Consider the following 18,700-nt stretch of genomic DNA (forward strand, 5'->3'; position numbering starts at 1 on the left):
GGAGTGGGAAAACAGTATGGAATGGGAAAACAGTATGGAGTGGGAAAACAGTATAGATCGGAGGAAACAGTATGGAGTGGGAAAACAGTATGGAGTGGAGGAAACAGTATGGAGTGGGGAAATAGTATGGAGTGGAGGAAACAGTATAGAGTGGGGAAACAGTATGGAGTGCAGGAAACAGTATGGATTTGGAAGCAGTATGGATTTGGAAACAGTATGGAGTGGAGGAAACAGTATGGAGTGGGGAAACAGTATGGATTTGGAAACAGTATGGAGTGGAGGAAGCAGTATGGAGTGGAGGAAACAGTCTGGATTTGGAAACAGTATGGAGTGGGGAAACAGTATGGAGTGGAGGAAACAGTATGGAGTGGGGAAAGAGTATGGAGTGCAGGAAACGGTATGGAGTGGGGAAACAGTATGGAGTGCAGGAAACAGTATGGAGTGCAGGAAACAGTATGGAGTGCAGGAAACAGTATGGAGTGGAGGAAGCAGTATGGAGTGGGGAAACAGTATGGAGTGGAGGAAACAGTATGGAGTGGGGAAACAGTATGGAGTGCAGGATACAGTATGGAGTGGGGAAACAGTATGGAGTGCAGGAAACAGTATGGAGTGGGGAAACAGTATGGAGTGCAGGAAACAGTATGTAGTGGGGAAACAGTATGGAGTGGAGGAAACAGTATGGAGTGGGGAAACAGTATGGAGTGAAAGAAACAGTATGGAGTGGGAAAACAGTATGCAGTGGAGGAAACTGTATGGAGTGGTGAAAGATTATTGAGTGGGGAAACAGTATGAAGTGGAAGGAACAGTATGGAGTGGGGAAAGATTATGGAGTGGGGGAAACAGTATGAAGTGGGAAAACAGTATGGAATGGGAAAACAGTATGGAGTGGGAAAACAGTATAGATCGGAGGAAACAGTATGGAATGGGAAAATAGTATGGAGTGGGAAAACAGTATAGATCGGAGGAAACAGTATGGAGTGGGAAAACAGTATGGAGTGGAGGAAACAGTATGGAGTGGGGAAATAGTATGGAGTGGAGGAAACAGTATAGAGTGGGGAAACAGTATGGAGTGCAGGAAACAGTATGGATTTGGAAGCAGTATGGATTTGGAAACAGTATGGAGTGCAGGAAACAGTGTGGAGTGGAAGAAATAGTATGAGAAACACTTGGAATGGGGAAATAATGTTTGACAGGGAAACCTCTTTAGTAGGAAAAACGTTGATAAAAAGAGATAACACAACTTGAGACAGCTAGAAGTTAAATTGACAATCTACCAACATTTGGTTATAACATACTTTGCAAATGATATGCATGCACCATAAAAAGTGTTATCATATATTCATCAGGAATGACGTGATAACTAAAGAACTCGGAATACACATTATCTTACTAGAACAAATCACACAAGTTTACAATTACAGAATGAGATTTTATGACAGAAGTTTATGGGTCTAAAGAGTTCAGATGGAAGTTTTATGTTAGGCCATAATTCATTGATTTGTATTTCATACTCCAGAAGTGTTTTTACTGCAATTATGCATTAAGAGAATTATTGAAATTGCATATTTTCAGACAGAACAGGTCTATAAATACATTTTAATGTTTACAATGTGCTGATGACAATGAAAAATGTTAAAATTGTTTGAAATGAGTTGATGAAAATTGTCTTAAACATATTTATACAGCTTCATTTGATCGTCAGTAAACCCTATGTAAGTTATAGCATTGACCTGTTCAATTTAATTATGTCAATTCTTAAATTTAAAGGCAGGAATTCAAACTCATCAAACCATATTATTGTGATAACCATGGCTACCCTTGGTAACTAGGACAACTGCCAAGGTCACCAAGCAGGGTACACACATACTGTAGGATAGGACATGTCAAGGTTATCAGATACACACAGAGTATAAAAAAGACACATGACAATGTCACAAAATATTAATAAGGTATACTCTGAGTGCTAGCTGGGACAACTGTCAATGTCATAATGTACACACTCAGTATTAGATCATACAACTGTCAAGGTCACAATGTACACACTGAGTATTAGATCAGACAATGTCAAGGTCACAAGGTACACACTGACCATTAGATCAGACAACTGTCAAGGTTATAAGGTACACACTGACCATAAGATCAGACAACTGTCAATGTCACAATGTACTCACTAAGTATTAGAATGGACAATTGACAAGGTCACAAGGTACACACACTGAGTATTAGATTGGACAATTGTCAAGGTCACAATGTACACACTGAGTATTACATTGGACAATTGTCAAGGTCACAATGTACACACTGAGTATTACATTGGACAATTGTCAAGGTCACAAGGTACATACATGGAGTATTAGATTGGACAATTGTCGAGGTCACAATGTACACACTGAGTATTAGATTGGACAATTGTCAAGATCACAAGGTACATACATGGAGTATTAGATTGGACAATTGACAAGGTCACAAGGTACACACTGAGTATTAGATCAAACAACTGTCAAGGTCACAATGTACATACACGGAGTATTAGATCAAACAACTGTCAAGGTCACAAGGTACACACTGAGTATTAAATCAAACAACTGTCAAGGTCACAATGTACATACACGGAGTATTAGATCAAACAACTGTCAAACTCACAAGGTACACACTGAGTATTAGATTGGACAATTGTCAAGGTCACAAGGTACACACTGAGTATTAGATCAGACAACTGTCAAGGTCACAATGTACACACTGAGTATTAGATTGGACAATTTTCAAGGTCACAAGGTACACACTGAGTATTAGATTGAACAATTATCAAGGTCACCAGCTGGTACACACAGAATGTTAGATATGACCTGTCATAATGTTGTTAATAATATGGGTGGAAAATGTCAAACCTACGTATACCAAGCTGACAAAACAAGGTGAATGTACCTAATTAAGACTGATTCATTTCATTTTCAAAATTTAATATAATTTAGAAATATTGGTGCAGTATATTGTCAGATAAAAACATAAATCAAAATCTCATGAAAATATCAAAAGTATGAATGTTGTTGAATTTGAATACTTTATTTAAATTCTGGTGACAGAACTGCAAGCAATTATATTTTTTTATGTTAACATATTTTGCCCCTGAAAATTAATATTAACACTTGAGAATATGCATTGGCATATGTCTAATGTCTTAAAATGTGTGTGCATATAAATTACCTTTACAAAGCTTGTCCCTTGATATTCTCTTCTGTCCATTCAAACGTTTTACTGCATAAATTAATCCAAGGTTATTCAAATGCTTTTGTTACATTTTATAAGTATGCAAATTTTCTGCTGTGTTTTTAAGCCTCGTTAAATATACAACTCTCTTGATTATCAGAAAATTGGAATTTTGATAGTTTTGTTGTAAATGATACGGTTTTGCACATGTTTTGCTGTAAATCCTTTTATGAGTTTGAACATGCTATCTTAAAATGTTAGGACTAATAAAATTGCTGTTTATTGTAACTACAAAGTAGTAAAGTGATCAGTTTTCAGTCCTACTTCATTTTGACCAAAGTCAGATGTACAAAGGTTTTGGGTCACCACAAACCACAAGGAGAAAGATGATATATTCTTTATAATAACAATAGCAATTTTGTTGTCATGGCAACCCTTGTATAGGCTGTCTGACAAAGCCGGGAATTATTGTCACTTTATTGTCACTCATTAACATAAGTATCAGTATGGAAATGAAATTTGAATTTCTACCGAGGGCCGATTTCAGACGTAGTTCCGTGACCTAGACTGCAGGCCGGTCACAATAAACTTGTCAGAAATACAGCTCCCGTCTTACACAAAATCATATCTTTTCACTCATCATGAAATTAATTTTCAGTGCTGTAAATATTTATTATCTCTGCTCGGATCAGACAAACAGGGGAGCTTTTAGAATAACCCCTCGAAAACTATCGATCCTGGTCTGCAAACTGTTTTGATGGCTTGTGACTATACCTACAGTTAAAAACTGTAGTCGCTATTACATTTGCACATCCATTATTATGTAAATCCGAACTTAAAAACGAGATAGAAATCAGTTATTCTACAAATACAATAAAAGAAATCGGTTATTTTTATTGTTAATCTTTTATTTCTGACACTTTTTTCTCACACGAGTATTGCCAGGGTCCGTAATGACTGTGTGATTTGACTGGCAGTGCTGGGATTAATGGTAATGTAGAGATGGCTACTATAGAAGGTGTTGGCTATAGTGATGGTATTTGGTGTAGTTGACAATAGGCTGTGGACTGACGCTGTAGGGTCAACGATACAATACAGATTCCATGACACGCTTCTGATTGGACTGGTGTTACTGCTCACTTATAAATGAATTTAATATTCCGGCTGTGATAATGAAGGTGCGCAGACTTTCTATAGCCGTTGTCGATACAATTATTCATCGTGGGTCTTGCTAATGACCGCCCTTGTCAAATTAGGTTATGGGAAACAGGTTTTAGGGGGCTAAATTTGGTAGGATTAATCAGATCAGTGCAATCAGCTTAATGGAAGCAGCCCGCTTGCACATAAGTTGCATAAAAACATTATGTGGGAAATGCGTTTTATCTCTCATATTTTTTTTCATCATTTTTATTCTTTTCAATCATGAGAAACTGGAAAAAACTCCTTTTAAAATACTTCATAATTTACATGAATAAAACATGATGCCACATAAAAACAAATCTAGAATTAGTTGTTGGAATATACATGATAAAGAATCAGGAATACAACCAGATTTTAGTATATTTCTGTCTTCTTTAATATTTTGTGTATTTCAAACATCATATACCACAAAAAGATATACAGTAATGTGTTGAATGGCATCACAGTTAGACGGAGTAGACAGATAAAACTAAATGTATTAAAGAGACCCAGGCCTGTTAGCGAGTGGCTGTGGAGGTTATTCTAGGTCACTGCCTCTAGATGATATTGACCAGGGCAAATTAATTTCATTAACAGGAGAACGATAACACAATAATTATGAACACTACTAAAATCAATATACAGTGTACACTTATTATCTTTTGTGTATATTTTTCTCCGAGATGAATTTTTCATGATTCCCTTGTTTCGTATGAGCTAATAACTCGGAGAAGACAGTGTATTTCCAGTACCGTCCACACCAGTGGGTAATATATTGTCTGCAGAATCTATTGCATCTAACATTAATTTGTCTATACACGGAGCGACTCACTCAACATGGTTCTCTGTTTAGGAAAATTATTTTTTTTTTTTTTTTTTCTTTTTAAATTCCACTTGATAAAATGTCAATATAAAAACGAATTGTGATAAATTAAAGTTTTATTCACTTGAAATAACATCAGTACAGAGATGCTATGTACTTGTTGATGGCTGTGGTAGGTGTGCTCTAGTGAAGGGGAGGTAACTCATACTCTGTCAACTGTACTCTGGCACTAGAAACATTCTCACATAGGAACAAGAAGAATTGTTTTGTTTATATGTATCTCATAAACCATGGTAATATTTTATCATCTTAAATAAGGTGTACATTTTTGTTGTGACACTTGAAAAACAGATAGTACAGATGAAATACATACCATCTGATTTTATAGATTATGTAGTTTGATAGGTTTTATTAGCAAATTAATTTTAGAAGCAATTTCTATAAGTCTTCCCATGAATTAGGTCTGTAGAACTTATCTATTGCTTACATTTTATTGGTTATCATAAAATACATTTTACATACAGTTAATAATTCACTTTTTTTTTTCACTAATAATTCAGTTGCAATGAAAATTTTTCCACATGGTAGACATAAATGGTTTTTAAATTGTCAATATAATAAATAATGGTGTTACCTTCAGATCTATTTATAGGCTTGTGGGGATTTAAAGTGAAATGTTCATAAAGACAGGTCATTGTTAGAAAAGTTTGATATATTAAGATAGGCGATCAAGGTGATGTGATTTCAGTTGGGACACGAAAATAAAAAACCGAAATAAAGCAGGAGGTATAATCCTGTATGTTCATACTTCCGTAATGCTAAGCTGGTTGGATGGGTGCTATTTCATTTAAATGCTAATTAATTTTGATCAAACATCAGGTAACTTGGAGCTGGTCGAGTTTAACAGAAGAATGTTGCCTTATCCTCAGCTGACCTGCCATAGATAAGGCCTGCCTTGTCCTACCTGGCAAAAATGTTTAATTATCTTCAGGGTATTAAAAGCTCCCCAACAAATAAAGGGTTTCTTCTTGAATTCAAAATTTAACATTGGTTTAAACCCAACTTGAATATTCTTGGATTTTTCATAAAGTTAATAAAATCTCTTTTTTTCTTTCATAGGTGTTGTTGTACCAGTAGTTATCTGAAGAGGACAAGCCAGGACACTCCTACACTTAGGAAATATTATCAGAGAGATTACGGTAAATACTCCACGCATAGGAAATATTATCAGATTGATTACGGTAAATACTCCACACATAGGAAATATTATCAGAGAGATTACGGTAAATACTCCACACTTAGGAAATATTATCAGAGAGATTACGGTAAATACTCCTACACTTAGGAAATATTATCAGATTGATTACGGTAAATACTCCACACATAGGAAATATTATCAGATTGATTACGGTAAATACTCCACACATAGGAAATATTATCAGAGAGATTACGGTAAATACTCCACACTTAGGAAATATTATCAGAGAGATTACGGTAAATACTCCTACACTTAGGAAATATTATAAGATTGATTACGGTAAATACTCCACACATAGGAAATATTATCAGATTGATTACGGTAAATACTCCACACATAGGAAATATTATCAGATTGATTACGGTAAATACTCCTACACTTAGGAAATATTATAAGATTGATTACGGTAAATACTCCACACATAGGAAATATTATCAGATTGATTATGGTAAATACTCCACACATAGGAAATATTATCAGATTGATTACGGTAAATACTCCACACATAGGAAATATTATCAGATTGATTACGGTAAATACTCCACACATAGGAAATATTATGAGAGAGATTACGGTAAATACTCCACACATAGGAAATATTATGAGAGAGATTACGGTAAATACTCCTGCACATAGGAAATATTATCAGATTGATTACGGTAAATACTCCACGCATAGGAAATATTATCAGATTGATTACGGTAAATGAAAATGCTTCCTATATGATTTCTTTTAAATTATAACACAAACATATTTTAATCATGTAAAGACAACTGATTCACTGGCACTACCCTCAGAAATATTTCCCCATCACCAGAAAGAGGGCATATCTTTTCCTATGTAAATTGAGCCCGCAGTTTGGAAACGTTTGGTATAATGAAGTTATTGTCAAACTTATATTCATCTTACTATGATGAACTCATCTCCATTACAATTACCTAAACAGGAGGATAAATACACTGTGGAAGTCATTGGCCATGAACTGGCAGTGTTCATGGTTAATAAGATGTTTACTTAGAAAGTCGGCAAGTTCATGCAATCATGATGAATACTGAACAGTAAGTTTAAGATGGATACAAATATTTGGTTTACCATAAAGAACATGCACACTCAAAGTTCATGGGAAACATTGAAATGTTATCCTTGCTTTATTTAAGAATTGTGTGGGGAGTTAATTTGACCTTGTTTGTTATATGTAGGAAATCGCTATTTCTTCCTTTAATTTGACAATAAAAGTTGCTTTTACTGAACTTTTAAATTTTCATTTCCATGATATGATACTGAAGTAGACTTAACTTTCTGACCTTGACTGATGTGAATCATTGGTTAGGGGTACATTTTGCCAGACCACCCCTACAGCCTGGATTCTGTCTAATTAATAGCCACATTCCTGATGGGGAGATAAGAAATTTTTACTGCGATCATGAGAATTGCAGTCTCTGTGTAGATAGCGCTCTGGCGTGTTGTAAATAACGTTAATTCCTGGCCTTTGTTATTATAATCATTGATGATTTTTGTGAAGCCTCCAACCCTTCAGCCTCTTTCTTCACATTTGGCGGAATTAAAACCTACAAGATGTTTATACATTTAGTCGAATGTTTGTTAACGAGAGTTTCTGACCTTCCAAGGGTTTACCATCACAATGATTTGTTCAGGAAGGCAATCTTATCATCTAACTTTCTCACTTCACCGATGTCAGGATGTACAGCTCACAGTTTCACCCATCTATCATTGATAAAGCTAAGAAACTTCAAACGATTCTGGCAAATTAGCATATGCATTGGTGTGTATCAGTTTCATAGACTTTGATATCTTCCTATCAGATAGGAAGTCTCATTAAAATGGTGATGATAGTTAATCATAATTTGGGAGTGTTTTATGCCCACAAATATTTGTATCATCTTAAATGACTTTTAAAAGTGTACTTGCACTTTTCTAGATCATTATGTACCCCTACAAGGGGCAATATAATCATTACGTATTTTCTGTTTTTAATATCTTGTATTATAATTGAAATGGAAAGTTTTCAATGTTTGATTTTTAAAAACTTTAAAAGGAGGTAATTACCTGGGCGCCAAAGTAGTTTACGTAACATAAATTTTACATGTGTCATTTCTTATTTTAACATTTTAAAACAGCGGATGAAGGTAAAGTAAGATAATAGCTCACACCTGAATCAAGCGAATCTTCGTCAGATATGGCCCCTTTTCCATTAGTACATAGGACGATCTTGTTCACCTTACAAACATATCAACGCATCCTGTTTAATCATGGGTTGTGCCCCACATAATTGCCATAGAGATTGGAATGCTCTATTATACACCCAATAAAACCGATGAATACAGTCTGAGAAAACACGTAAAGATATAAAGATAGGTACAGACAGGTAAACAATGGTGGCGTGAACAAACAATATCTGAATCAGGTATATCATCATCACCAGTTATACAGTTACCAAAAGATGACTTGTGAAGGTTAAATCATTAGATGTTATTGTTAATGTTCTGTACAACACATCCATATAAGTCTTTACGTGTGAGATATGAAGCATGTCACATGACCAAGACAGTGCACATGAAGGATGTCACATGACCATGTAAGAAAAGAGTTACATCATCTAGAGAGGAGACACATGATTAATGTCACATGACCCAGAAAAGTGAGACATTAATGATGTCACATGACCCAGATAAGTGAGGCATGAACATTGTCACATGATCCAGATAAGTGAGGCATGAACAATGTCACATGATCCAGATAAGTGAGGCATGAATGATGTCACATGATCCAGATAAGTGAGGCATGAACAATGTCACATGATCCAGATAAGTGAGGCATGAATGATGTCACATGATCCAGATAAGTGAGGCATGAACAATGTCACATGATCCAGATAAGTGAGGCATCAATGATGTCACATGATCCAGAAAAGTGAGGCATCAATGATGTCACATGATCCAGATAAGTGAGGTATTAAGGATGTCACATGATCCAGATAAGTGAGGCATGAACAATGTCACATGATCCAGATAAGTGAGGCATGAACAATGTCACATGATCCAGATAAGTGAGGCATGAACAATGTCACATGATCCACATAAGTGGTACATGAAGGATGTTACATATTACAGATTGAGAATAATTGGTAACATTGATGAGGATGACGGTGATATGGTGGGATTTGATGATATTGATGAGGATGACAGTGATATGGTGGGATTTGATGATATTGATGAGGATGACAGTGATATGGTGGGATTTGATGATATTGATGAGGATGACAGTGATATGGTGGGATTTGATGATATTGATGAGGATGACGGTGATATGGTGGGATTTGATGATATTGATGAGGCTGTACTCATTACACCAGCCGACTAGGCAGTACAGTCATATGACACCAATATCAAACTCTCTATTGTATTTATCAAGATGGTGAGTCGTAATTAGGGCCCGATGCTGATGCAGAGGTGACTCATCTAAAAGCATGCAAATGCTTCCAAAAAATTCTCATTTGATGGGGGCAATTATACAAAAAAAACAATCTACGAGGAAATTTTGAATGAGAAGACTGGCATAATACTGTGGATGAAATGTGAAAATGGTGGTTAGGACATCCCGGACAGCAATTCCTCTCGCGTATTAATGATTGGTGTTAAAGCTCATTAGAATCTGATTGTACCATCACAATGTAACTAAGGTAGCTCTACACGATTATACTTTCACAATGAATAATTGATAAATAAAAATTATTTTCTTTGCTGGTAACCCCATTGTTTGCGTGAGTGGCCAGCTGACACTGCTGGTGAACCACCACCACTGTCATACCCACAGTCTAACAGACCTGTTACTCCTTCTATTTGTCGCAAAGTCTTGTTTGCTTCACAATTTCTCCAACTTATTGTAATTTTAAATAATTCATAATTTCAATACAATTTTTCTTCATTTTTTTCCCTTAAGAATTTTAATGGCAAGTTCGTATTTATTTAATAGAAATATTTCATATCACTTTAAAATATCAAAATTCATGACTTCAAAAACTTAATTTAGTACATACATATTTTTATTATAATAAATGTCTTTCATTATCTTTTCCTTGGTAGCTTACATCTTGGTCTATTAAAATAATTTTTGATGGTCAAATAATAAGAGATTTTATTATGGTGATGAGTGGTTAAGCTGACAGAACCTAAAGTCACTGTCCACACAATTTTTGATAATGGCTGTCATCAAACAACATCCTTGATGTGACACATCATTAAAGCTTGGTCACACTTTCTTTTTTCCAATTTTAATTTTCCAACGGAAGCACAATCTTGTAACCTGTGTGTCGCCAAAGGGCTGGACCAATCGCACACCATATATGAAGAATTGCAGTTTGGTTTGTTTAATTCAATATCGCCAGCACAAATTTGCCACATTCAGTTGATTGAATTCAAATGGTGTTTTTTTTCTTTTTCGTTAAGTATCTGCTTCTAATGTAGGTGATGATAGCTAAAGTATCCGGCTGGATTTCCTGGGAACATCATAACACAGTTTGTATGTGTTGTTGTTTTTTAATTCCTAAATACAAACCATTTGATGGCGATAAATAGATTATATTTTAATCTTTAATTCAAAAATAGTTTTTAATCGTTTGCACGACTATTAAAGGGTGTTTGTGATGTAAATATTTGATTGGATGCGGGTATAACTGATAACTTCTCCTGGAGACAGTGAAAGAGCCAAGCAACAATTTACACAATTAGATGGGGTATTTACTTGTGGAAATGTCGTCCTTTTTCTAAGGTAATGATATATTTTGCTGATAAGTTTGAGAATCTCCATTTGTTAGCCTGTAAATTTCTCTAGTACAGGAATGTTCTATGGACTATGATACAGTCATCATTTTTTAGCTCATCATCTTAAGAAAAAGCACTATTCAAATTATTCTTCATCCTGCATCTCTCTGTCTGTTCGTCGGTTGGTCGGTTGGTTGGTCCATTCCTCCTATTCTTGTTATCGCTATATTTCAAACAGTCTTCATGGATTTCTTTCAAATTTCACCTGTAGGTTCCCCTTTGTCTCTTTAGCTGTGCATGTTGTATTTTGAGACTGATCGAAAAACAAGATGGCCAACAATTAAGTGGCCATTTTGAATTTTGACAGTTTTGTTTGTTATTAGCTCACCTGCCCGAAGGGCAAGTGAGCTTATGCCGTGGCGCGGCGTCCGTCGTCCGTCCGTCGTCCGTCCGTCCGTCCGTCCGGCGTCAACTTTTCCATTCAAGCAACTTCTTCTCAATAACCAAAAAGCCCAGAGACCTAATATTGGGCCTGTAGCATGCTGGGGTGAAGGGCTACCAAGTTTGTTCAAATGAATAAAGTTGACCTTCATTCAAGGTCACAGGGGTCAAAAAGGCTAAAATCTTTAAACGACTTCTTCTCAATAACCAAGAGTCCCAGGGAGTTGATATTGGGTCTGTAGCATGCTGGGGTGAAGGGCTACCAAGTTTGTTCAAATGAATGACCTTGACTATCATTCAAGGTCACGGGGGTCAAATATGCTTAAAAATCTTTAAATGACTTCTTCTCAATAACCAAGAGTCCCAGAGACCTAATATTTGGCCTGTAGCATGCTGGGGTAAAGGGCTACCAAGTTTGTTCAAATGAATGACCTTGACCTTCATTCAAGGTCACAGGAGTCAAAAAGGCTAAAATCTTTAAACGACTTCTTCTCAATAACCAAGAGTCCCAGGGAGTTGATATTGGGTCTGTAGCATGCTGGGGTGAAGGGCTACCAAGTTTGTTCAAATGAATAACCTTGACCTTCATTCAAGGTCACAGGAGTCAAAAAGGCTAAAATCTTTAAACAACTTCTTCTCAATAACCAAGAGTCCCAGGGAGTTGATATTGGGTCTGTAGCATGCTGGGGTGAAGGGCTACCAAGTTTGTTCAAATGAATGACCTTGACCTTCATTCAAGGTCACAGGAGTCAAAAAGGCTAAAATCTTTAAACGACTTCTTGTCAATAACCAAGAGTCCCAGAGACCTAATATTTGGCCTGTAGCATGCCGGGGTGAAGGGCTACCAAGTTTGTTCAAATGAATGACCTTGACCTTCATTCAAGGTCACAGGAGTCAAAAGGGCTAAAATCTTTAAATGGCTTCTTCTCAATAACCAAGAGTCCAAGAGACCTAATATTTGGCCTGTAGCATGCTGGGGTGAAGGGCTCCCAAGTTTGTTCAAATGAATGACCTTGACCTTCATTCAAGGCCACAGGAGTCAAAAAGGCTAAAATCTTTAAATGACTTCTTCTCAATAACCAAGAGTCCCAGGGAGTTGTTATTGGGTCTGTAGCATGCTGGGGTAAAGGGCTATCAAGTTTGTTCAAATGAATGACCTTGACCTTCATTCAAGGTCACAGGAGTCAAAAAGGCTAAAATCTTTAAATGACTTCTTCTCAATAACCAAGAGTCCCAGGGAGTTGTTATTGGGTCTGTAGCATGCTGGGGTAAAGGGCTATCAAGTTTGTTCAAATGAATGACCTTGACCTTCATTCAAGGTCACAGGAGTCAAAAAGGCTAAAATCTTTAAACGACTTCTTCTCAATAACCAAGAGTCCAAGGGAGTTGATATTTGGTCTGTAGCATGCTGGGGTAAAGCAGGGTTGCCAACTCACGCACGTGAGACGAAAAACTCACGTAAAAACGTCCCTAAAATGTCCCTTCTCACGTTGAAGCAATCCTCACGTAACGTGAGGTACAAATCTCACACATTGATTAAGTTTTCTCAAGTCGCCTCACGCGAAGCCATGAAATCGGCAACTTTAGCTTGGGACTGTTCAAAGGGGAATAACTCTTACAGTTTTTGTAAAGATTACACCAGGCGTCGCGCTTCACATCCGGTCGGTAGCGACGGAAGCACGTTCGGAAAGTTGACTTCTAAACGCGATAACTAAGCTTAGGCCTACAAAAATAGTGAGTAATATTCAAATTCTCAGTTTATAACTGAACAATCCCTTTGATATTTTGTGAAATATGCCGTCGCCTAAAAGGAAAAAGATCGATATCTTGTCCACTAAGGCTAAGGTCGCCAAGTTCAAAGAATCGCCATGAGGGAAAAAAATCACGATTGGTTTTCTAAACGTGTTTTCGTAAAGTAAAGTAGCATGCCTATTGCAAGTTGTTTAAAGCCAAGTTTTCGATCTGATCAAGCGCAGTATGTGATTTAAAACGCCACATTTTGTCAGTTGGCATTGAGTTTGTTTGACAGGTAAAGGTTTATATAATTACCACAGCTAAAAATTAAACTCTTGACAGATGATAATTCATAAGTAATCACATTTTATTTTTACTTTTGCAATACAGTCGGGGAATTCTATATGGCAATGACGGACAAAATGATTGCAAAGTTCCCCCTGCATAATCCTTCTTTGTCGAATTGACATGGATTTTTTGGTACCTAGCCATAGAGCTATATATACTTTATATTATCTACTAGAAATTAAATCCAAAAATCTCAAACGCCTACATGATATAAATAGAACAGTTATCCATTGCTTCGAAACATTTTATAATCTTAACCCTAAAACTATTGAATAAAACTATTAATAATCAACTTACAAAAACTATTGGAAACTTTAGTTCTTTAAGTTCTATAACTGGCAGCTAGATTACATATAATGTCACCAAGGATAGAAGGATTCACTTGAGGAGGAAATTATTGACTATCAGCTTGCTCCAAAGGAGGAGATTTCAAAGCAAGAAGATATATTAAATAAATGGCTTAAATATCTGTTAATGTCTGATATTTTTTCTACAATATTTAATCAAATAATAAAACGCCGTGACGCCGTGACGTCGTAAAAAAGTCTCACTCATTGCAAGAGCCCAATGTGGGAGATCTCCCACATTGGGCTACTTACAGGTTGGCAACCCTGGGTAAAGGGCTCTCAAGTTTGTTGAAATGAATGACCTTGCCCTTCATTCAAGGTCACAGCAGTCAAAAAGGCTAAAATCTTTAAGCGACTTCCTCTCAATAACCAAGCGTCCAAGGGAGTTGATATTTGGTCTGTAGCATGCTGGGGTGAAGGGCTACCAACTTTGTTCAAATGAATGACCCTGACTCACATTCAAGGTCACGTCGATCAAGTATGCTTAAATCTTTAAATGACTTTTAGTGAATAGCTTAAGTGCCGAGAGACATTATATTGGTCATGTAGCATGCTTTCAAATAACTGCAGGATCCATATATGAAAAGATCACTGCATTGCAGGTGAGCGATTTGGGCCCATTGGGCCCTTGTTGCTAATTCTAAGAGAGTTCTCGATGAATTTTTTTCAAATTTCACCTGTAGGTCCCTAATTGTTCCATTTTAAGTTCTTCATTGGTGTTACTTGAATTAGGACTCCTATTGTATTAGTTGAAGTTAATGTTAACCTTATTTCTCAGAGAGTTCTTGTTGGATCTTTCTCAGATTATTATGTAGGTTCCTCTTGTTTTGTCAAATAATTAAGAGGAAGAAGAGAAAATAATGGAAAAAATCAGTCTTACAGAGATTAATAAAGGTCATGCAATGGTGGATGCCAAGATCCCTCTGGGATCTGTTTAATCATTAATTTTATTACTGAGCTAAAATTGAAACAAATGATCGATAAAATATAATTTTGTAGACCATATTTCATTCCACCAATCTCCTTTTCTTTCAGTCGGGGTGGGGCATACCAGCCCCATGAACAGTTTAATGTCCTTACACAGGAGTACTAACATAGAAATAACTCAATTAAATCCATCTTATATACTCTAACAACAATGCTGATCAAACACTTCAATAAACCACCCAATAAGTTATCAATATATGTGGACTGTCTAGTTTCAGATAGACTAGTATTAAGATACTTCTAAAATTACACATGTTATAACACAGGTAAAAACCATAAGTCACACCTGTTATTACACAGGTAATCACTATTATTCACACCTGTTATAACACAGGTAATCACCAATAGATACACCTGTCATAACACAGGTAATCACCAATAGATACACCTGTCATAACACCGATAATCACCAATAGATAACCTGTTATAACACAGGTAATCACCAATAGATACACCTGTTATAACACAGGTAATCACCAATAGATACACCTGTCATAACACAGGTAATCACTATTATTCACACCTGTTATAACACAGGTAATCACCAATAGATACACCTGTCATAACACAGGTAATCACCAGTAGATACACCTGTCATAACACGGTTAATCACCAGTAGATACACCTGTCATAACACAGGTAATCACCAGTAGATACACCTGTCATAACACAGGTAATCACCAATAGATACACCTGTTATAACACAGGTAATAATGTTCAGTTGGTAAATCTATTTGTATGATATGTTGGGAAGACAGCTTAGATTTTGAAATGTCTTTAACTAAATATTTCCAAGTCAAGTTAAGAAATCAAAATCAGAATACAGTACATATCTGTCAGTCATTTGGTCATAATATCAGTAATTTATCAAGAAACATGACCAAAGGTTTTTAATTTCATTGCTTCTCGAGATCTATTTCCGCGACTTTCGAAACATTCAGTTCTCATGTGTAGAGTTGACTTCTTGTACAATGAAGGTTTACCTAATTATCTGTTTTAATTTTGAAAAAAAAAGAAAAGAAATTGCATTACCTGACTTCCTTTCTGTGTGTTATAGCTTTTTAATTATAACCTGTGAAAGTCATTTTCACCACAATTGAATTGGTTGGTCCCTAGTGGGTTGCTAGGTACACCTCAACACCCCTGACCTCACTACCTGCTCCAAATTATCGACAATAAAAAAAACCAGATGTATAGCTAATGTCTCCTGTGTTGTTTGGGTAATTAAGTATAAACCAATAACTCCACATTATTTCCTTTCAATTAAATTCCTAATTAATTTGACATGGAGAGACTATGGCTGTACCTAAGAAACAAGTGTATAGATTTTCATACACCATTGTAAGGGTACATCATTCAAAATTGTTTTAAAGAATAGTTTATTGTATGATCTAGTTTATAATGAATAAAATAAACAATTGAGAGATGTAAATATTGACAATAGACTAAAATGACAGGCCAGGTGTCTTTTTAACGCAAAATAGATTTTCTCAGTCATCAGAGTATTGGACTAACGTACCACAATATCTCAGTCATCAGAGTATTGGACTAACGTACCACAATATCTCAGTCATCAGAGTATTAGACTAACGTACCACGATATCTCAGTCATCAGAGTATTGTACTAACGTACGTACCACAATATCTCAGTCATCAGAGTATTGGACTAACGTACCACAATATCTCAGTCATCAGAGTATTGGACTAACGTACCACAATATCTCAGTCATCAGAGTATTTGACTAATGTACCACAATATCTCAGTCATCAGAGTATTGGACTAACGTACCACAATATCTCAGTCATCAGAGTATTTGACTAATGTACCACAATATCTCAGTCATCAGAGTATTGGACTAAGGTACCACAATATCTCAGTCATCAGAGTATTGGACTAACGTACCACAATATCTCTGTCATCAGAGTATTGGAATAACGTAACCTTAGATAAAAAACCTGAGTTTGACTTTCTGTCCCTGTCCAGGGTGTTTCACAGAAAAGTGCAGAAGTAATAGGCTGTTTTGTATGCTTGGTGATTGTCCTTGGGCAAAACACTTTACCCCTATTGCTCTGGATGTCACCTACATAAAGGTTAGTGGGGTAGCCACTGGCTACTACTAGGAGACATTAGCAGTGCCCATGACAACCCAAGCAAAAATGAAAACAAATAATAACCTTAATACACATCATTTCTTATTGTTTGTACAGGTCTTTAGGTACAGGTGAGATGTCTTTATGTTCAGATGGTATATCTATGTACAGGTATAGTGTCATTAGGTACAGGTGAGATGTCTTTATGTTCAGATGGTATATCTATGTACAGGTATAGTGTCATTAGGTGAAGGTTAGATGTCTTTATGTTCAGATGGTATATCTATGTACAGGTATAGTGTCATTAGGTACAGGTTAGATGTCTTTATGTTCAGATGGTATATCTATGTACAGGTATAGTGTCATTAGGTACTGGTGAGATTTTTAGCCCACCATCATCAGATGGTGGGCTATTCAAATCGCCCTGCGTCCGTGGTCCGTCGTCCGTCCGTCCGTCCGTAAACAATTCTTGTTATCGCTAATCCTCAGAAAGTACTGAAGGGATCTTTCTCAAATTTCATATGTTGGTTCCCCTTGGTGCTTAGTTATGCATATTGCATTTTGGGACTGATCGGAAAACAACATGGCCGACAGGCAGCCATCTTGGATTTTGACCATTGAAGTTTGTTATCGCTATTTCTGAGAAAGTACTGAAGGGATCTTTCTCAAATTTCATATGTAGGTTCCCCTTGGTGCCTAGTTATGCATATTGCATTTTGGGACCGATCGGAAAACAACATGGCCGACAGGCAGCCATCTTGGATTTTGACCATTGAAGTTTGTTATTGCTATTTCTGAGAAAGTACTGGAGGGATCTTTCTCAAATTTCATATGTAGGTTCCCCTTGGTGCCTAGTTATGCATATTGCGTTTTGGGACCGATCGGAAAGCAACATGGCCGACAGGCAGCCATCTTGGATTTTGACCATTGAAGTTTGTTATCGCTATTTCTGAGAAAGTACTGAAGGGATCTTTCTCAAATTTCATATGTGGGTTTCCCTTGGTGCTTAGTTATGCATATTGCATTTTGGGACCGATCGGAAAACAACACGGCCGACAGGCAGCCATCTTGGATTTTGACCATTGAAGTTTGTTATCAATATTTTTGAGAAAGTACTGAAGGGATCTTTCTCAAATTTCATATGTAGGTTCCCCTTGGTGCTTAGTTATGCATATTGCATTTTTGAGACTAATCAGAAAACAACATGGCCGACAGGCAGCCATCTTGGATTTTGACAATTGAAACTTGTTATCGCTATTTCTAAGAAACTAATGAAGGGATCTTCCTGAAATTTCATATCGAGGTTCCCCCAGGTGCCTATAGTTATGCATATTGCATTTTGAGACCAATCGGAAAACAACATGGCCGACAGGCAGCCATCTTGGATTTTGACAATTGAAGTTTGTTATCGCTATTTCTCAGAAAGTACTTAAGGAATCTTTCTCAAATTCCATATATAGGTTCCCCTTGGTGCCTAAATCTTAAATTTTATATATAGGTTTCC

The 18,700-nt window shown here is 36.4% G+C and overlaps 1 protein-coding gene across 1 annotated transcript in view; it reads left to right on the top strand.

Moving 5' to 3' along the window:
- LOC117337185 overlaps positions 1-18,700 on the top strand; it is a 207,918-nt gene that overhangs the window by 99,815 nt on the left and 89,403 nt on the right. Inside the window, exon 3 of the mRNA XM_033898034.1 lies at positions 6,329-6,408. The gene's annotated coding sequence lies outside the window, so the exon portion shown is untranslated. The remainder of the gene's footprint in view (positions 1-6,328; positions 6,409-18,700) is intronic.

The sequence above is a fragment of the Pecten maximus genome, chromosome 11, assembly GCF_902652985.1.
Source record: "Pecten maximus chromosome 11, xPecMax1.1, whole genome shotgun sequence".
NCBI lineage: Eukaryota > Metazoa > Mollusca > Bivalvia > Pectinida > Pectinidae > Pecten > Pecten maximus.